We start from the raw sequence: 22,882 nt of genomic DNA on the forward strand, positions 1-22,882 counted from the left end.
TTCACACACCACCACAAAGAGCTTCCCCATCAAACTCATGCACGCATGCACACAGCACACATACATTGTACAACAGACCAAATCATGCCTCCTTTTTTTTCAACAGACCCCAAAGAATGCCTACCAAAAAGCAAGTCCGTAGAAAGGAATGCAGAAATAGAGCAAATGAAAATAAAAGTGTCCAAAGTAAGCATCTATCTCTAGCAGAGTTTGTAGAGAACGTTTGAACAAAACAGCTAACACAGTCATTTAGTGAAACAAAGGAAGCTTCAACTACCGAAACTTTGGCTCCTTTATCAAAATGTTGCACGAAACAGAAAACGCTTTACAAAAAATTGGCTACCAGTACTGCTAACAATGCTTCTATGAATCATGATATAGTAACAAGAACCCATAGTAAAAAAAAGTATTTTTAGCAAAAATGTTTCACCGGAGTCCTTCAGAATCTAATAAGAACAGGAGCAAAGTGATCCTCAACCCTTAAATCCTACCATAGAAAATTAATCCTACAAGCTCTCGTAGACAGTGCAATCCTTCTCAAAAGGAAGTTATTTATTTTAGTGTTAAATAGGATGAAACCACTAACAAAACTAAGTACTAAACTACAAAAGAAACTCAATAAATGGAATGTCAACAAAAATAACTTCTTAAATATTTGTGGAGGTGAATGGAGTCACACAACAACCACAGAACCATATTTGAATGAAGAATCAAACAAACACCATTGCCATCTATAGCAGTGGACGAGGGTATGAAAAAATCAATAATACCATCATGGAACAAGAAACACTGCTTACAAAAGTATCCCCTAAAAACTCAGAATTACCTTTCCATTCGACTGAACCAGACCGTCCAGTATACAAATGGCAGTGCACGTCAATGTGTAACATTCCTAACAAATCTTTCAAATCTTTTCGTCAGTTCCTCAATCAGTACGTTAAAGGTAAAGACAAAATCAAAATGAAAGTGCTGCAAAATATGGATATCTGTGCGCAAATACACAGGACCACTAGGACATTCATTAGCCTGCATTTCAGGACCTATTTTCAAAAGCACCTTCCATGATATCAAAAGAATATCAATACATCATTCAAGTGTAAGAAATCTAGTGTATAAACTGTACTATGCTAAAAGTCCAGCTTTAGAATTGGCCAATTTAAATAACACTCTTCTACATGGTACACCCAAATACCTAAAGGAAGAAATCGGCCATATACAGAGATAATATTTTGGAGTGAAAGCCACTTTCAAAATGCAATAGCTTTAGAACAGACTAGCAACAATTCTGTAGATAGCAAACGTCTATTACACACATACAAAAAAGAAATACTAAAATGTAAAAGTACATCGGCTGAAGTACCAAACCATGTGTGTTTGTGTTGCCGCAGAACGTTTTACAAAAGGAACACAAAACTATAGACGTAACATACAAAATAGAAGACAATGAAGATTCCAAATGGTCTGAATTAGCTCTCTACCTTTGAGCAGAAAACAATTACCAAATAAGTTGATATTGATATTGATATTGATATTTGATTTCTATCGTGCTCATACACAAGTGTTTCAGAGCGCAACAAGGCAAGGGAAGGGGAACAGAGGAGAAACAAAAACAACGATCTTACTATGCCCAGTGACATTTAGATCGTGCAAGTGCATGGTAGAGGGGGAGAGGGAGAGGTACATGGAAGGGGGAACAAAAGTAGAGTGCATAGAAGGAAGGAGAAAAAAACATAAATAATAATAAATAAATTAATAAATAAAAAGGCAACAAACAAAGGGAGTGCAGCCAGCAAGTGGCAGTGCTGGGTTTAAGGCAGCAGGCTGGGTAGGTCTGATAAGTGCAGGAAGAACAAAACAAAGGGGTGGGGGCTGTATGGGTACAGATACAGACCCCAGTACAAGGGGTGGCCCGGAGGCAGTGCGTGCGGGTGGCAAGAGGAGCAGGTTCCTGGGCCTGGAGGAAAGAGGGTGGCCAGGTGCATGGAGCCGAGGGAGAGTAGAATCAGCAGGGAAGAGGGGGGGGCAAAGGCATAAGCAAAGAGGAAGGTCTTGAGGTGCTTCCGGAACGGGAGATGGTTCTCCTCAAGTTTTAGAGTGTCAGGGAGGCTGTGCCAGAGGGAGGCCCCAGACGGAGACAGAGATCTACCCCCAGCTCATTTCTTTGAGAAACGACTGACCCTGAGGGAGTTAGAGGTAGAGGAGCAGAGTGCTTGAGATGGGAGGTATTTGCGGAGGGATAGCTGAAGGTATGTTGGACCCAGGCCCCAGAAAGCTTTGTGGACAATTCAGAGGGATTTAAAATGAATCCTTGCATCCACTGGGAGCCAATGGAGAGATTTCAGAGCTGGAGAGATACGATCCCAGGGCTTGAGGCCAAGAACAAGTCTTGCAGTCCTGTTCTGGATAAGTTGCAAGGGGCGGAGAGTAGAGGTAGGTAGATTAAGAAAGAGGCTGTTGCAATAGTCCAACTTAGAGAGAACCAGAGCTTGGGAGACAGTGATCTTATGGGGGAATGAGAGGAATGGAAGAGTACCTCTGAGGAGGTGCAGTAGGAAGTTTGACTTTTCTGATACATCAGCGATGTGGGCAGAGAAGGAGAGTGTGGAATCAAAGGTGACACTAAGGTTCTTTAGGAACCCCTAATATGTTGCAGTTACTGCACTACAAAACTGGACAACAACCAAACTCCTTCACGTGCTATCAAAAATCATTTGGAATTATTTCCACTACCAAAACCCCTGCAACAACTCAATTTGTATGAGAGCATCATAAAGTTCACCCATTTCAAGCAATAATACGCCTTCAACCAAAAACAGAAAAATTACCTCCTTCTGCGTTGGTGAAAGGCATTTGTGGCAAGGTAGTTTATTTGCCATTAGATCTGACAGAAAATGTGCACACTCTAGGAGTGCAACGTCCAATAGAGCATTCTTTAATTCTCTTAGTAAATGGTGTACCAACAAAAGACAAAAAAATTGGCAACAACTGATGGACTTACATAAAGTTAGACAAGCCTTGCAATATCTGAAAGACAATAACGAATACTACAAAGAAATAAATATTGAAGAAAGCTTAAGGGAAACAACTGAAATAATTCAAGAGTCATCAGAAACTGGTCAATTTGAACTTCTGGATCCTGCTGCAGTATCCACTCTTTTGGACCATTACACAACTCATACATTGCACTCTAATGAGAGCATAGATGATGCAATAGAAACTTACCAAAGGCGACAAACCAAAGGGTCACCAATGAGCATATGGGAAAAATAGTATAGAAGCACATGCTTTTCCACTGCTATTTCCTACTGGCAAAGTCGGAAGATACGATGATAGACCCACTCAGATTACGGCATCAGAATACCGCTCATTACGAATGTATTCTCAAGATCCCAGATTTAGACAAAACGTGGAATACATATTACACCTACTCTTTGAAAGTGAACTAGCAACCCTATGGTATGGAGTTGCACACATATTGAAATCTGGAATCCACTTTCAAAATATGTTAGCTACGCAATTAATACAAAAGTGCAAGAAAAATATGAGGTTTTACAATCAAGTATAACAAATCTGTTTGCAAACATGCGTGGTACAAAGGAATACTGGTTCCGAGAGCACAGAGATGTACGTTGTATGATCCGAAACCTTGGACCACCCACTTGGTTTGTTACATTAAGTTGTGCAGAGTATGCACGGGAAGATTTACATGGGTTCCTACGCATATCAAACAACAAAACCAACATAGATATACTAATACCTGGAGAACTTTGTTCTGTAGATCCTGTTAATGTGTCAAGATATTTCCATTATCGTTTCATTGTTATGCTACACTTTATTTGTAATAAAACTGTTCCTCCCCTCGGAGAAGCGCAACACTTCTTTTGGAGCAAAGAATACCAAGCCAGAGGAGCACCAAAGAAAACAAAAGAAGCTGAAACTTCATCAATTACCACAACCAAAGAAGAACCTATTAGGGAAAGTAAATCAGGTACTTCTTCAAAGGAGGAACAGAAACTCAGAAAAATTCACTCAGAGACAGAACTAGCTGGTCCATTCAAATTTTCTAATGAAACTGGTGTAAGTTGCCATGCAAATGTAGCAATGAATATACTATTTCAATTGCCACCATTGTTAACAATATTTACTTACACAGTACAGACCAATTGTGTTTGCAAATGTTAGTCCTTCATAGAAACGCAACACACAATCCTGACAACACGTATAGTGTTCACGAATAAGACAAGAATTGGACTACTGTGCTGGAATGGTGAGATTCACTATAAACTCACAAGAAGAGCCACAAGAATTTCTAACGTACTTACTACAAGTACTGGAAAACAAAAACATACCTATAAATGAAATCTTCCAGATTTCATACATGTGGAAACATACATGCACTCTCTGTAACAATGTGACACAGGAATAAATCCCAAGTGAGCGATCTGTGTATGTATCCATACCTAATTGTGAATCCATTCCATTTCAGCAACTTCTACAGAATGCAAACCATGGCAGATTATGTACTATGTGCAATTCAGATAATCGCTCCACCTTACTGATACAAACACATAGTAACTACATAATACTTATGCTTCTACGGTACAATGCAGATGGTACCAAAAACAACTGCAAGCTGACTGGCTTCACACACGGTCAAGTGTTACTTGGTAAGAAAACTTTTACAACAACGGGTATAATCTACCACGCAGGAGCCACAACCAATGCAGGTCACTACACTGAATATATTAAAAAGAAATGTGGATGGTTCGAATGTAATGATAGTACCATTACTCTAAAGCAGAGATTGCCAGCTAATCTTACACATGCGTATTTAATCTTCTAAAAAACAAAATTTAATAACTAATGTGTAATTCAACATTAACAAAAAGTTCAAATTTAAGACTATAAACAGTTAGAATACGCCAACAGGTATCCAACTGCCCAAGAGTGTATAAGAACCACGCAGATAAATGAACACCACAGATCCATAACAGAAAATACACAGTTAGAATACGCCAACAGGTATCTAACTGTTTAAAAAATGTGCAACAAGCCAACATACATAACATTAATCAGAAACAACAAGTAAACACTCAAAGGAAACAAAGACATAGTTTGTAGCATAGCAAAGAAAGGTTTTTTTTTTATCCGACAAGGATTTTTTTCCCCCAGACACAGGATTTCAAAAACAAACACTGAAACTGAGCAAAATGCACAGTACACTGGCTGGTAAACTAAATATGAGGGTAAAAAAAGCTAAAATGTCTATTGTACAATGTGATAAGTCTTTATAAAAGACAAACACTAACCTGCTCTTTTCTTTTATCAAAGAAATTAAAAAAGGATATTTCTGCCAAGTACTAAAGTCAAGTAAGAAATATATGGAAACTCAACAAAGTATAATTTCACACATGTCATACATATTCAAATCTATATGTCTGATCTATGGCAGTAATATGGTGCAGTGGCTGTAGGCAGGGTCTAGAGTCTTGGATGTATAACCTACCACATACACCCTGTGGCCAAGCAACCAAGACTGTAGGTCCTACCCACAACCATCGCAGCATATCAAAACCATGGTGGTTTATAACTTCATTGCTTATAACTTTGGTCTTGGGTGCATGGTCTGCGGCCATGCACCTAAGACTCTAGGTCGTGCACACAACCACCGCACCACAGCACACCCATGCTGACTTATAACCGCAGTGCTTATAACTTCAGTCTTGGGTGCATGGCCTTTCGTCATGCACCCAAGGCTCTAGGCCCTGGCCACAACCACCGCAGCATATTACATGCATGGTGTCTTATTAATCATTAGCACACCCATAGAATGAAACATTTTAACTGTAGCTTGTACTCAATTTGCACCCAGGACTCTAGGCCCTACCCACACCTACCAGATACATAATCGATTGTAGGGGTGTGATGTATAAATGTGATATGCTGCAGTGGTTGTGGGCAGGGTCTACACTCTTGGGTGTATGGCCTACGGCCTGCAGCCATGCACCCAAAGCTCTACGTCCTGCCCACAACCACTGCACTATATAAAACCCCTGGTGCCTTATAACTGCAGTGCTTACAACTTTGGTCTTGGGTGCATGGCCTCTGCCTATGCACCCAAGACTCTACGTACTGGCCATAACTACCCACAGCATATCACACCCATAGTGGCTTATAATTTCTCTACGTATAAATTTGGTCTTGGGTGCATGGCCTTTGGCCCTCCCCACAACCACCTGATCAATATGCAATACTACGGGTGTATCTATAGCTGTGATATGCTGCAGTGTTTGTGGCCAGGGCCTAGCATCTTGGGAGTATGGCCTATGGCCTATGGCCTACCGCCATGCACCCAAGACTCTAGGCCTTGGCCACAACCACCGCAGCATATCACACACATGGCTCCGTATAAATCAACAGCACACCCATAGAAACAAAAAATGTAACTATGGCATGTACTCAATTTTAATGTTCACTAACACCACGCGTGTCCTTAGAACAGTTCAAGTTGCCTGCGCACACCACAGACTGAAGTACTATCCTTATGATACCCCTCATTTTCAGTACTTATCCCGGACAAGGCGGGCATATGGGTTACATCATTAACACCTGCCGCCTAAACAAATACAATATTTCACCCATCTCTTACTCTCTGAACCACCCCAAGCACTCTGACAGACCAAAACAGTTTCCGAAACAGCATTTCGTCTCTAGTCGCCGCCGCACGGTCGGCGGATCCAAGATGTCGGGCGCATCCAAACAATCTGAAGCACATCATGGCTCACTGCAGCCAATCGGCGGAGACGTCGTGTGTCCGCGGTCATGACGCCAGCCCCTTAGCCAATCAGTATCTTGTCCGTGGAGCAAACAGGGAAGTGTGACCGCGGAGCGGACATAGAGATCACTATTTTTTTTAGACCTACTTTTTGGTCATTTTAAAGAAAACTACTGGACGGATTGTCACCAAATTTACAAAAGCACGCTTTTGGGACCAAGCCCCTGCCCATGCATCAAATCTGGTGAAAATCCGTCCAGCAGTTTGGCCTGTAGGCATGCACAACGTTTTTCCCCCATTCAGTCTATGGGAAAAAAAGGCATTTTGGGACCCCCCCTGTAACTTTCCCCCCTGGACCAAACATCACCAAACTTTGCAGAGTGGCCCATATGCTTTTTTTTGCAACGTTTGGTGAGGATTCATCTAGGGGGAGCGAAGTTATAGGCCGCCCAAAAAGTGCTCTCCCTATGGAAACAGCAACTTAACCATAACTACACAGCCACTACTGTGGCTGTGTAATATACAGATTTGTAGATTTTTAGGGGAAACGGTCCCCACCAAAAATTGAAAAAGATTATTGGAAGGACTACACAACATCGTACCAACTTGGGAGTTGGAATGGCAGGTCTTGTGTAAAATATGGAATCTGCCAATGTGATTTTCAAAAGTATAACAATTGAAAAAAAGGTGCATTTTTGTGTAATAACTGATTTAGGCAAAGGTAACTTTGGGATGGCCATGTACATCATAAAACACACACCATAAAACTGATGTCATGTCCCTGAGTCCAACCGGCTGACACGGAGGCAGTGACATCCACAGCTGACCTATCCAATTTTAAGAGGTATGTCCAGCTTGAGTCTGCCCCAATAGTAAAATCCTCTGATGTCATTATAAAAGGGGGAGGCATAGGGAGCTCTGGACTCTCATCTGACTTTTCCATCTCCAGCGCATCCAGAGATACAGATATTCCATATTCACCCGACAAGATTCCAGAAGCCAGGCCAGAGGTAGCTGATCTTACCCAGGCTAAACCTCTGTTCCGTAATTAAAACCCTACTAAAATCCCGATAATTCAGGGAGAAAGGGGGAAAAGGCGGTGGTACCCTTGTTGGGAGTATCCGGTGACCAGACCGGCTTTGCCCCACTACCTGATTGCCCAGCTGATGCACCTCACTGTCTCCAGTGACCAGACTAGGCCCAGCTGTCCCTTCTAGGAGAGTCCACTGCTGGACAGTGGCCAGAAACCTGTTTCGCTGTCCAAGCTATACCATTCAAGTGCTTGTGTGAGTATTTCCCTTCCCCAGTTACCACAAACTACATCCCTTGCTTTGTTACCTTGTCTTATGTCCAATCCCATAGAGATCCTATAAATACCCTAGCAAAATCCTTAAAATTGTCTGAATTTTCAGTGTAACTTGTTCTTAGAAAAATCTGCAGTGATCTCCATATGTTAGCGTTGTTCCTTCCCAAGCATTTCAGTCTGTTGAATATGTCATTATCACTATTTAAAATACATGAATTAATTCCCACATAAGGAGACACACAGCGTGAGGGGGTTAAAACTGCAGCTTAACCCTTTTCATGGGCAGCGTTTCCCTTTTTGATAATCTAGTCACGAAAATATAGTTTTAGTAGAACTGGTCATTTTCCTTTTGAATTCGATTTACCCTGTGCAACTGTTTGCATTTTTAAAACCAATTTTTCCTTCCCCTTTAAGAATCCCATCCTGTCATTCATTCAGAGTTACCCTTTCACTATAGTCTTATCCCTGTTATGTACCTTTGTACCTTGGCATAAACACCGCATTCCGATTTTGTCTCTTTAGCCCATTTTCTAAGTCGTTTTGCTATTTTCAAGGTCGGAACTGTATGCCCGATGTTAGTACATTGCCTTGTACTTTGCTAGTATTTTCACTACTTTGATACAGCCACACTAATTGCTAGCTCATTCATTCAACTGCACATGTAAAACAAGTATCTAGTAATTCGGAGGTCTATTTTGCTAATTTCAAGGTTTTTCAATACGATTTTGCCTCCCATTCAGAGGTAGAAGGTCGGATTTGGGTGTGTTTGTGTTGGTGCTATACAGGCATTTCTTGCTTTTCTTTTTCTCCTTATAGGAATTGCTTGTCATGTGTGTTCTGTGTGTTTGTCCGGGTGTCACTTCTCATTTATCTTAACATGGTGACATGTACTACATAACCTGTATGCTGCTGCATATATTTCTTTCCTCATGCCATGAAACATTGTGCCAACATATGTTGTTTAATACTGTTTCCTCATATCCATTTAAATCCTAGAGGGAGGTGGTTGAGGTTATGGTTGGTAGGATAGTAGATATGTGTGTCTCTGTTTATTTGTTGCAATAGACGAGTGTATCCAATCGTGCAACATATCCCTTAATTCCTTTTGTCCCTATCATCTTACTGTGCACACATTCATGTTAGGTGTGCTGTTGTGGCTGTTTTTGTGTATGTTGGGTGGTATAAACTTCATTTTATTTGCCCCTCTGCCCTGTGTGAACATGTGCTCCATATTTGGAGTATTGCTGCAGATGTTTGTGTGTACTGGGCAGCATACAGTACATACTACTACAGCGCATGCATAGAAATATTGATCGTTTTATTGACCTGAAACGTGATAATGTCAAGTTTGCTTGATGCCATTTTTGAAATTTGTTCAGTATGCACAATTTCAGACTAAGCCCTAGGTGTGAACGAAACATCAATAATCAAAGGAAACAATGTTGAGATGTCATCGGCTACATATTGCATGTTGTTAGACTCTTTGGAAATACCCACATGAAGAACATGGTTTTTCAGCAATCATATAGGAATAACATCATTGGTGTAATTATAGGATGAGTATTCAGTTGCATGTTAGATTTGGTGAACTAATAAGGACTAGTAGCAAAGTTATAGAGGAAAATAACACTTTGAATTCCAATAAACATATTGGCAGGACTTTTTTGGATAATTTTGTGTGGCTTTGTCAAGAGAGGCATGGTTATATGGGACGTTCCCCCAAAGAAAATGTTCCAACCCATTCTCCATAGGGTTCTACGTTGAAATGCCAAAGCGGACAACAAGGCAGCATGATACTACGAAGCGGAAAGCTATGTATTATGAAAATGCGAACTGCGTTCATCTGTCAACTGTCCCCGCTTTCAATGTAATGGAAGCAGGTGACACCCACGCAACACCCAAATCCCATAATGCAGAAAAATGGGAGCAGGGACACACCCGCAACCCCCGTCCCCTAATTCAAAATTATGGGATTTGAATTTTTCATCTATGCCGAATGTGCATTAAACGAGCATTCGGCATTCCTTTTTTGTTATTTTGGGGGTATATCCTGAAGTGTCAGTGAATTATTTCCTAAACTTCACGTGGATTTAGGTTCTGGCTGAAAAGTGTGCTTTAACCAATTTACCACAAAACTGTCCAGCAGTTTCTTTTGAAAGTGCCCAAAAGTAGTCAACAATGGATTAGCTATATCTTGGAGGAGCCAACTAATGATCAAGAAATGTAACTAGCTGAAGCCATGCAGAACAATAAATCTGAGCGGGACGGTTTGTGTAAATTTCAAACCCAAATAATTTCCATACCTTTTGGCCATGTCGCACTTTGTTCGTTTTTCCAAGGAATTGAGCTATAACATTCTGCTGCTTTTGACATTAGCCTTTATAAAAAAAAGACAGGCAAGCAGAAACTGCAGACAGTTAATGGTTGGCATTTACACAGGCAGGTGTGGCTTGTTAGGGAAGGGATTTGTAGGATCGCTAGGTTACTGTAGAATTAAATCAATAACAGGGTCTACATATAGTTAGGTTGGATTATTTGTGTTCTTGTATTTGTTAGGTATAAGGAGACAGCCAAAATACTGAGAACCACACATGTATCTTGTAGGCTGAAGAAAAGTCTAAATTGCTGAGAACTCTGTGCAGTTTGTAAGCTGAGGAGAAGGATACAGGATGGGGAAACCCATGTGCGTTTGCTATGCATGGTGTACATGAAAAGCAAAGCACTGAGTACCTCCCTCCATGCGTTTATAAGGAGTATACGGCCAAAGCAACTAGAAACCCAAATGCATTTTGCAGGTAGAGGAGAAGAAAAAGCACTCCATGTGAAATTACTAGACATAGGAGTAGGCCAGAGCACTGCAAACACTGTGTGCACTTAGTAGGGGTATCTACTGCAGGACCCAAATGTTTTAGAGGACGGGGTCATGGAGGAAGGTATCTGCTTGGTCGTTTTCAACTGGGCAGCAGAAGCGAATTGCATTGGAGAAACCTAATTAGAATATGAGCCTTTTTGCTGGTAATGCTTATCCATCTTTAGCCACTGATCTCCTCCTTTTCAAAGAACAGGGGTATCTGTCTCAAAATAATCTGGTACATCGTACAAAAGTATAATTCTGCCTGAAGTATCTTTAGAGATGAATCAGACGTCCAGAGGAGATGGTGAGGTTTATAAGGCGGAGGACGAAGAGGAGGAAGACGCTGAGTTTCAGATTTCCAAGGAAACAGGTGACAATGAAGACAATGACAATCAGAATTCTCCATCCCCAGATTCAAGGTCAAACCTCAGATACCTTTAATTTGCAATGCCACGGATAGCAAGGGAGACCAAGAAACAGAGGAAGAAAGTGCAGACATTGTCAAACATTTGCAATTGTCTGGTGAAACTTTACTGGAAGCAAGTTTCAGACACTTTCCATGCGTCAGTGTACAGTCTTTTCCAAAATTATCTAAAAAGCACATACAAGTGGTGGTATAACGTTGCTGTCAGTCACATCAACAGCAGCTTCTCTGTCAATAGCATCAACACAATATCCATTGCAAAGTGCACAAAGTGGACCCTAAGAAAGAGGCGGTGTAAGGGGCGGTCTCACCCCTCTCAATAAACAGCAAGGAAAAACCGGTACCCATGTTGGCACCTCTTCAATGTGGACCCACATGAGAAAGCATGATCTTAATGCTCGTTAATGTAAATGGGCTACAGGGCCTCCTCCCAGACAGGGAGGACTTTATGGGAGGGATTATATTAATGATGTGCAATAGCTAACTTTGAAATGCATATTGATGAATTTGATTGCTGCAATGGATCAGTCTGGTAAGCACTCATTGCAGAGACTTGTGTTTATATGCAAGATTACAATACCAAATTCCAGCAAGGCTAACTCAAGCCTTTCCTATGGCTAAAATTGATAAACCTTCATGCCCACGTACAAAGTTTTGTAGCACATAGCACCAGTATGGTGAAGATATAGAAATTGTTTCCCTCATATGGGTATAGAGCGGTAGCAAAACCTAGACAGCCATCTACAATGATGAGCATAACGTGTTAATTTGGAGAGGCGATTAGGTATTCAAATTCAAGACTGTGGAACAAAAGCATCCATGATTGTATCCTGGTTTTCCTAGCAGACAATACAGTGACCCCGGGCAAATCATCTTATATTACTCACAGCACTATTTTGTCTTCTATGAAAAGGATTACCTACTCAAATGCTGATGGAATTGTTTAGCCCATTTCCTAATATGTTTTTCTATGTAGGCACATTCAGTAGGAGGGGTTTTAGACAGAAGAGAGTGGAACAGATACCACAGGCCTCTGTCGAGCATATTTTAGGGTCTGCATATTTGATCCAAAAGGTTTGTTTGTAAAATCCAAATGTTCGTCTGCGCATCATAAGTAACAGTCCACAAGCCCATGTTTTGGGTGTTTTTAAAGTTTTAAAATACAAAAAAGAAACCCACATATAAATCTTTTAAGATCACATCAGTTGGTATGCTGGTATTTGTACACATCCCTTGAAAATAGAGATAATGAAGCTAGAATCATTCTCATTTTTCATATTATGCTTATCCGACATTTTGTTTAAAACAATTGTCATGTCGGTTTAGGTGATTTGTGTGCATTCCAAGTCCTTTCTATAACATAGGTTTATTGTAGTTCATAGAAAGGACTGGAAAAGCAAGTAAAAACGTGCAAAAATAGCAGATTGGGCGCAAATTGCAGCTTCACCTATTAACCAATGTGGAATCCTGTGCAACTCAACAAATGTTGCCTAATTGGTAACAATTACCAGTCCCTAAACATTTCAAAATTGTCATCTCTTCAGAGTGATTTCTTTCTCTGGGTATGATCTTAAAAACAGCTTCACTCATGGTTTCTCTGGTTAGAGTGTTGCTTCATCCATAGAAATAGTGAGCATTTACATGTTACACACAATAGCCACTTGTTCCTAGGGTCACTAATGGCAACACCACTTAAAAAACATTCCCCTCTTCTAATCTCATTCCGTCTGGATACGGACACCTCCTTTGTAGCTTATAGTCCTTATTCGGTTTCTATGTTATGGTATGTTTAGCTTTCTTCAGGCTTACAATTGGTCTGCTGTATCCATTCTTGAGCACATTTGCATTCTGTGAGGAAGCTAAACTGAGTCCTCTGTCTATTCTGGGTTCTGTGCACCTTTTACATCTAATTTCTTTCCAGCGTTAATACCACAGCCTGCATACCTTCCTTGTGGCTGCTATTGATGAAATAAAGGGTCCTGTACCTATGCTAGAAAGCAAGTACCCACATCTTGGACTGCTAATGTTGCCCTCAAAATGCTACTCGTTTCTAATTCTGATTACAGCAAGAATGAAAAGGTTAAAGGGACAAACAGGGGGCTACCAGTGCTAATTATGATGGCTGCAAGGCAGCATATCAAGGTACGGGTTGTGATTGCAACAAGATGGCCTTCATCATTCTGGATCCTTTCATTTCTTTGGAGGGGGGCAAAGGTGTGTGTGACCCCAGCCCAAAAGTGCTTATGATGTTCCTGCTCCCTGCACCCCTCACCTGTAGGCAATGATGCACATATTCACCACAATCACCCACCGCTACCCCAGAGATTCATGCTGATTCACAGATTTTCATAATCTATCACACTATCTTTGCTTGCATATCCCTCAGCATGCAGACAACTTGTTATTTGCACACAATGTGACAGCCCGCTGTTGCTGAAGCTTCTGAATATGTCATATAATAGCACAAAAGACACAAAGAGCCTCTTCTATTACGTGACATGTGGCAATAGATTTCATGCATTATTCCTTTGTAGAACACTGTGGATTCCGATATCTTGTTTGCCTCATTGGGCCACACTGGGAAATTCCAAGTCATCAATATTTCAAGTGGACCTCAATGTTACACCTTTACAACTATGTTGTCCCACCAAACAATTAAAGTCAATAGTCCCTTCCTGTGGTTTCAATGACGATTCAAACTTTATTCTGGCTCGTTGGATCACATGTGCCCAAGCAGCAATCGGATGTCGAGCAGGTTCAAATGCGGTCTTTAGAAATACAATCCCTGTTCTTGAAAGAATTGGACTTTGCCCTTCTGATATCCCACCCACAGTGCTTTGTGCTCGAGGAAGTGGTGGGGGGAGGAAGAAGAGACAGATGCAAAGAAAAACAAGATTGTGGGAACCTCTCCGACTGTGCAGAGCTCTCGCTGTCTACACTAACCGTGCGCCCTTTCAGTAGGCTCAAAGGCATTTAGATATGCAGCACACTGGTGTGAGGCCAAGCCTTTTGTCAATGGGTGTGCCCATTGATTCCTGTCCACAGGCCTGCTTCCTGTGGAGTGGCTGACTCTGGGAAAGTGTGTCATCTGCCCTTATAAAGGAAAAACAGGTTCAGCTTGTCTGGGTAGTATGCATATAACCCTCCCACAGCTGAACTGGACCTACAAGGCTGGCGCATGTGTGATATTACTTTGAGATCGCTGCAATGACTATGAGCAGTGCCATGCATCATGCCCAATTTCAGACATGGCTTATATCTAGGGATTGCCCCTCCACCAGCATGGGCTACTTGTAATCCTCATAGTTTTGGTACATGGGTGCATATCTAAAACGCATCCCTTGCGCTGCAGTGACTTGGTTATCACAGCAGCTGTCAAAAGGGCACCTGTGACCTCTGAACCTACTCTGGTTCTATTTCAACAGGGCATAGGTATAGACTATGCATTTGGCATAGAGTTTATGAAAGGGGAATCTGATCAGCAGATTACCCTTTCAGAGGTGGAATTACCTGCATCCTTTTAATAGTTAATAAAAAAATAGAAATGAGAGGGCTTTCACCCCCTAGACAGATGGCCACCCATCGCACTGATAATGTACAAACAGCAGATATTGAGGGTTTAGTATCAGCCATCTGCACTTGGAATACTCCCTGCCAATTCTAGTATGATCCCCAGCGGTGGCAGCTGTGGACCATGCAGAACATACAAGAAAGTATCCTCCTACTCACAGAATGACACCCAGGCCTCATTGAAGGAATCACTGCACAAACATAAAACAGCTCTCATGACCCTTCATGAGCAGTCAAGGGTGCACAACATGCAGTCCTTTAAAAGCAGGACTAAGCTGCTGTGTATTAATTATGTACTTGCTTCCTCAAACCGAGTATTCACCCATGCTCTGTCCATCTACTGTATGGAGAACAGCAATAGGGTTCAGGATTCACCATTCTCATCATTAATGCATGTTTCAAACCCCCTGTCTGTTTTCAAGATGAACAATGATCCGAAACAATTTAAAATGAGAACATCTTGCAATTGGCCAAAATCAATATAGAATAATTGCATGTATGCATAATACATAATGATATGATATGGCATTTGTAACGCGCCTATACACAAGTGTTTCAAGGCGCGACGAGGCAGGGAGGTGGGAACAAAGGGAGACAGACAACGATCCTACTAGGCCAGGTGTCATTCAGATTGCGCAAGTGCAAGGTTAAGGGGATGGGAAAAGTGCAAGGGGGAAAGGGAGAGGGAAAGTGCAGTACACGGTTAGTAACGAACAAGATAAATAATAAGGGCCAGCTGGTGGCAAGTGCAAGATAAGTGCAGACAAGAGCTGGGAAGAGGGGCTGTAGGGATACAGAGACAGTCCCGCAGTGCAGGGGTTGCCGGGAAGGCAGTGCAGGGGAGAGTGGCTGGGCCAAGGACCGAGATTGGTGAGTGGCCCAGATGCTGATTTAGTACAATTTCAGTGATTTAGCAGGGGAGGGAGGGAGAGAAAGCAGAAGCAAAGAGGAGGGTTTTGAGGCGCTTCCGGAACCAGAGATGGTTCTCCTCAAGTTTCAGGGAGGCAGGAAGGCTGTTCCAGAGGGAGGCCCCTGCAGCAGAGAGAGATCTCCCACCAACTCGTTGCTTAGAGAAGCGGCTGACCCTGAGGGAGTTGGAGGCGGATGAGCGAAGTGCACGAGAAGGAAGATATTTAGGAAGGGAGAGTTGAAGGTATTTTGTCCCCAGGCCCCAGAAGGCCTTGTGGACAATGCAGAGGGTTTTGAACTTAATCCTCGCAGCCACAGGGAGCCAGTGTAGCGATTTCAGTCCTGGAGAGATACGGTCCCGGGGCTTGAGGCCAAGGACAAGTCTCGCAGTCCTGTTCTGGATAAGTTGCAGAGGGCGGAGAGTAGAGGTAGGCAGATTTAGGTAGAGGCTGTTACAGTAGTCCAGCTTCGAGAGAACCAGGGCTCTGGAGACAGTGAGCTTCTGGGGGAAGGAGAGGAAAGGAAGGATACCTCTGAGGGGGTGCAGCAGGTAGTGTGACTTCTTAGAAACGTCACAAATGTGAGGCGAGAAGGAGAGTGTGGAGTTGAAGATGACCCAGAGGTTTTTAGCCTTGCAGGTAGGAGCAGGAAGAGGGCCAAGAGAGGCCGGCCACAGAGCTGCAGGGAAGGAGGGAGTGGGTGTGCCGATGAGTAGAATCTCGGTCTTACTGGCATTAAGGCAGAGGTCGTTGGCGGCACACCATTCCTGGATAGCAGAAAGACAGTCAGAGATGTAACGTAACATGCATTTGTGTTACAGGAAACACATTCAAATCTAGTATCAGACAATTAAATCATTTAAATCGTGAAAGGAAACAAATCAGTGATGGGGGATATGAGGATAACAATTACATAAACTGTGAGCATCATTCAAAATCAAACCCAAATGAAATTTAAACATGAACACCTAAGAAAACGGAATAATCAAAATTTGGGATCAGTAGGATTTAAATGTTTTTCATATTTATGTAGTTTTCATGTTAGCAAGTTAGCAAAAATAGGATGGCACTCTTATAATTAAAAAGATGTGATGCCACTGTGTTAGAATCAATTCTGATGTTATTATTCGATCATAATTAATCTTATCAATTGTCTGGCTCACTTGTTTTGTTACTTAAGTTTAAAAGAGAAGCATGTTCACTGTTAGTAATTTAGGAATTACCTATGCTGGAAGATGATACTTCAAGAAAAAAATACACAAGTGAAAACCTCCCCTCAAAAATCTTATTCTCAACACAGTAGCAGCTATTAGTAAGATAGCTTGCAATCCAAAAGCACCAGTACCCAAACACATAATCTACGTCCCTTGAGATGAGGGTTGAACTTGAAGTGTTAGATATTTGCCCCGAGTTTTCTTGTGAAACCTATACTAATGAATTGGTGGACTCCTTTAGCAAAATGTGTGATGTAGTGACACCAAAACAACCAATAAAGTCTAACAAGAAAAGTTCTGCCCCTTGGTTGTAAGATAAAATCAGGAACCTCAAATCCATTCTTTTAAAATATGGAAGTAGTTGGAAAAAGAAGCGCTCTAAAGCTGCAATTACTGCACTCAAGACCATTCACAAGGATTATAAAATGACAATTTTTAAATCCAAGAACGAATATTTAAATTAACAAATTCATAGGGCTGAGGATGGGCAGAGGAAACTATTTCAATTTATTACATCTATTATAAACCCTAAGGTTATGGCTCAAACAATTCCCATCTGGAATGGCCAATGTACAGCATTTAAGGAATATTTCTCTTCAAAGGTTTAGAGCATTCAGAAGAATATCTTAGCCTGGAAGGCCATGGTGTGTAGCGATGACGTCCTTCCGGCATTGACGGCAAGACATTTTTCCGATGTCACAGCCAGATTACCTGGGTCCCAACTTGCCGTGGACCTTAACATCCGATAACTGAGAAGTCATGCCGCTATAACAATGTTCCTCCCTCCTAATTTACAGTGTGCACTTGTATTTTAATACTGAGACAATCACATTTGAGCCATTTCATCTCTGCATTGTTGTCTGATTGTAAATTAGTTGATTTAATCATAGACTCTATTAAGCGTAAAATCAATCCTGTTATTGACTGCCTCAAAGGTAATTCACTTTAAATGAGCTATGACTGCTGCCTCTAAATATTCTGCTTAACATATTGTTTACATGAAGCACTGTAAGGATCTAGGTAAAAAAGATACCCTAACCCTATTGTAACATAGCTGTCTCTAGTTTGTATTAAAAGACAGATACATAGCTTGTGTTTGTGACCAGAAGGTCACGTTTGATCACACCATGATAGCTCAGTTGGTTTAATGTGCGTGCCTGCTGCTGATGGTAATGTAAGACTACAGTCGGAAATTAGGCAGATGGGGGTAGTGTCACAAAGAGAGACGGCTGTGTGAGACAATGATTGACTATGCCAGGTTACAAAAAATGTACAAATTGCTGTGCAACTCTTTTTAGGTGTGTTATCAATCCACATAAAAGTGAATTACACGTGCCAAACATTGAAACATATGCTAGGTGATCGTGTTTAAAAGGTAAAGCTATCCTCGCCGGGTGGATAGCTCAGGGGCAACAGGCTCGCCTTGAAAGCAATACGCTGCAGAGCAACACAGGTTTGCTCCCGGGTCTGAGCTTAGAAACCTCTGGGTATTAAGCGCTATAAATAACCAATTATACATTATTATACAAAGCATTATTTGAATGTATAGAAAAGAAAACCTTCTTTTGACATGAAATTAGAGAATTATCAAAAGTATAACAATATCCCATCATTATTTTAGCGATAAAGAGTCCTTAGATAGTACTCAACATTCAAAAGTTGTGTTTAAAGTTCAGGTTCATTGTCACTGAAAACGATAAAAAGGCAAGAATATGTGACTTTCTGTTAACAATTGACCAGCTACTCTAACAGCAGTTGCAGATGGCCACTTTTTAGAATTATGGGCCGGATTCACAGACTGTTTTCCATTGGCACTGCGCCATTATAAAAACACTTCTGTGAATCAGGCCCTGTGTCTTAAAATGTAGAGACATATGCTAAATGAATGTACACCACCGGTTCCTCTGGATGTCATTATGTAAGAATAATTACATGTGTAACATTTTAGCAGCTGGTATCTAAAAGAATGAGGAATATTCTTTGCAATTGACCCAAAAAATTAACGATGACTTGCTGAGAAGAGATGGTGAAGCAGCAAAACATAATGAGTGAGAACGAACCCAATTAGAGGAACACATGGATCATTTCATGACTAATAGATGAAAATGACAATGTAATGTATCATCATCATTTCAGACCTTAATTTTATTTTTTCAATTGTGCGGCATGAGGTGAGATTGCTCAAATGCACACGGTTTGCAATGCAGCCCTATGGAGTGTTAGGTGTGGGGATGGAGGGGCATGTAGAAAAGGCAGGATTATAAAGCACATGAAGTAGACATTTGAATTCATCTCGCCCTAACTATGTGTTAAAACGTATTGGTGGAAAATGCCTGTCCACAAATGCAGATGGAAAACCTATTAGACAAATTATTATATGGAAGTCGCAAGTCAAGTAGAGGTGAAAGAGAAGGCAAAGGACCAAATCAGCTCTGCTTTGTAAGATGGGGGTGGGGGAAGTGGAGTTGGGTGGAAGGTGGAAGGTGGAAGGACTGTCTTTGTTCATATATTCTGTTTTATGGTCCTTTGCAATACTTAATAAAGAATTGAATAAAAAAAAAGACCTCCGCCTGTCCATCCTCGTCCTCCCAAAGTGATTGGTGAAGAGAGGAAAGATACATGTCCTCTAATCTACCCATTGCTTACTTATTGCTGACGTAATCCTTGAAGAGGTGATGTGGAACGCCGGGAGCCCAGTGAACCTTGTAAAACAGGGCATAAGAAAAGAGAGAAGACAAATGGAATTCTACAAAATATGAGAATTTATTAGCTTCTGTTGAGAAAGTAAAAATCAATTATATTAGAACAATCTACGAGGAAAATGGCAAATGTTACCCACAAATCATTTCCTTCTGGAGCAAGTCGTTCCTGGTGCAGAGGGTGACAGGAAAATTCAAACTGTGCCTTGGCACAGCTGCACAAACTGTTCTTGATCAACAGTTATAGTGCTTGTTTATACTATATTGTAAAGCGCTTTGGGTTAAAGCGCTATATAAACCTAATAAACATAAACATGTACATGTTCTATCTTCTGCTTCCTCGTGGCACATTGTATATAATGTTTGCCTTTGCCAACCCTAGTAAGTGCAGGGCTTTTTTGTGGGACAGTGAGAGAAGTGATGAAAAAGAACATAAACAAAGAAGCCAAATGCTTCACTTTTTTCTTATAGACATTGGACAGGCATTTTGCTAGAGCTCGTCGTCAGACACTCTGGTATTCATGGCATTGTCAAGCTGTTGCCACCTTATAGACACTCACTATTGTCATTTGCACCGTGTTTTCTTCTCCATCGCCTCCTTCTCTAACTCTCTTCACTCCACTGTTTTATAATTTACTGTTATCCAATTCTGGATGAATTCTAACTTTCTCCACCTTCACCCACTGAAAACCAGAATTCTCTGTGTCCCTTCATCTATTCCCTCGTGTGCTCCTCCTGGCCTTCGCTTTCCCCCAGCTCTTCTTCCCATCTCTTTCTAGTCCACAAATCTAATGTTATTTTCGACCCTTCTCTCTCTTTCTCCTGCCACATTTCTAAAATCTGTGGCTTTCGTCTTTACAACCTCTGTTATGCATGTCCTTTCCTCTCATTTCAAGCTGTGAAACACATCGCCTCACTCTTTCTTGGTCAGCCTGACTATTGTGGTGCTCCTCTTTTTGGTCTCCCTTCCTCCCATCTTGCTCGCCTATGCTCAGTCCACAACTCTGCTATCCAACTTCTCTTTCTCCTTCATCCTCATTCCTTGATCACCGCCTCTCTTCTATCCATTTCTTTTCTGCCTTTTGACTTGTGTCTTCTTTTGCACTTCTTCTGTGTTATCTGTAAATGTTAGTATCGCTTTTCATCATCCTATCTTTTTTGTACTAGTCTCGTTCTATTCTCCCTCCTGCCTTCTTCGTTCACAATCACGTTACCTTCTTACTCTTCCCAAACCTCCATATGCCCTTTTTCATTTCTGTTTGTTCCCCCTTCTTGCCCCCAAACTGTGGAACTCATTACCACTCTTAGATCGCTCCTCACGCCCTTGTCATTTGTTCTCCCTCCTCTCTGCGCCTCTTAATCATTGACCAAATGTTGTGCCATTGTTTGATCCCTGGCCCAGTGAGTATTCATGTAGCTCACGATGTGTGCATGGTGCTGTAGAATGGCCCTTTCCCCTTTAATCGGTTCTCCTGATTCACAACTGCCAGACATTAGGAAAATGTAAAAGGGTTTCAATGGGAATCCATTTGCTTTATGCCTGCATGAAAATACGATGCCGGTGTAAAACACAATATACTGCCAAGAAGGGGGGGAAATGAATTGCAGAGAGCTTATCTCTGCTACATGCCATTCTTCTGCGGTGTCACTACTTTTAGGCAAGAAAGCATTACTCCTAATGTTTTCACCTTTACTCTTCACTGTCACTCAAAGTGTTGTAAAAATAAGTAAATGCTGCCTGCAAATTATGCTTTGATGACTGCATTTCCTAATGGATTCCCTATGGAATCTTCCTGGTCTTTAACAGGTGCTTAATCATGGTGGACTCCATAGGACATCTCATGAAAGTGTAAAATGGAGTGTTCCTGCAAGAATGAGCAGGAAAGCATGGCAGATATGTAAAACTCCACTTCATGCCACTTCTCCACCTTGCTTGAACTTGAACTTGAAATGGGCTGCACTGTAAAATGGAGTCCCAAAAGCAATACACCTTGCTTTTCTGACTGCCATTTTAGAATGACCCGCCCCTTTCTCATCTTGTTATGCATTTTAGAATGACCCGCCCCATCTCATCTTGTTAGACACCACAAGATATGGGTGTTTCCCCAGTAAGAAACTCTATTAGTAGCTTATAACAAAAACAGATGCCCACACTGGTTTTAGGAGTTCCTTTTTAGAGTGACTAGAGAATGCCCTATGCAAAAGAGTTCTATCCTTAAATACAGCACCAAGTGGCCACTTTGGTGGTATGTGAGCACTGTATAAATTTCCTTTAGCACCCGATATGCGTATAAATGTATTCATTCTAAAAACCTAAATTTTGTGGAGATGAAAGCACTTTTTATGGACTAGCATGAGTTTAAAGCTGGTATATATATATATACATTAACTATTAGGTTCATTGGTCTTGACTTTTTGTTATATAAAATGTTGCGATAGTAAATATGTCAATGTTATTGTTTATCTTTTAAGCTTACTTATTCATTGCTTGACTACAACTCAGGATAATCTCTAAATACTTACTGAGTTATTAGAAACTCCTAACCCAGCACCATAACTGGGAGACGTGTGGGCTTGAACCATCTATGCAAAGCTTGCTTGAGCCTGTTAGAGTGTGGGCATGTGCATGCCACTCGGCTTGTGTGCTAGGAAAGTCACTGAATATACCACTGTCTCACCCAACCACAGTTTCTGGAGGATAGCTCAGGGGCAACGCGCTCGCCTTGGAAGCAAGACTGACGCTGAGCAACAGAAGTTTGATCCCGGGCCTGCGCTTAGAAACCTCTGGGGGTAAAGCGCATTATAAATAACCCATTACAATTTACCCACTCTACTCCGTTATCTTATTTTATAAGGGTACATACTATTTTAGTGCGCTGTGTCTATTGAACTTACTATTTGGAATAAATACGTTCATAATCGTCCTTCTCATATTCACCCATGCCATGACCGTTTTACATTAAAATGTTAAGTACGATGGATTCCAATAACCTTGAAACACTCCCAATGATTAAAGCAGGTGACCAAGTACCGACAATAGTGGGAACCGAATCGTCCCTCATACCCGCACCAAGGCACCAAAACATGGCTCGATTTTGAAAAATCCCACAACTTTATTTGAATTTAAAGTAC

Source organism: Ambystoma mexicanum, chromosome 6q, assembly GCF_040938575.1.
Source record: "Ambystoma mexicanum isolate Mex_15411 chromosome 6q, UKY_AmexF1_1, whole genome shotgun sequence".
NCBI classification, from domain to species: domain Eukaryota; kingdom Metazoa; phylum Chordata; class Amphibia; order Caudata; family Ambystomatidae; genus Ambystoma; species Ambystoma mexicanum.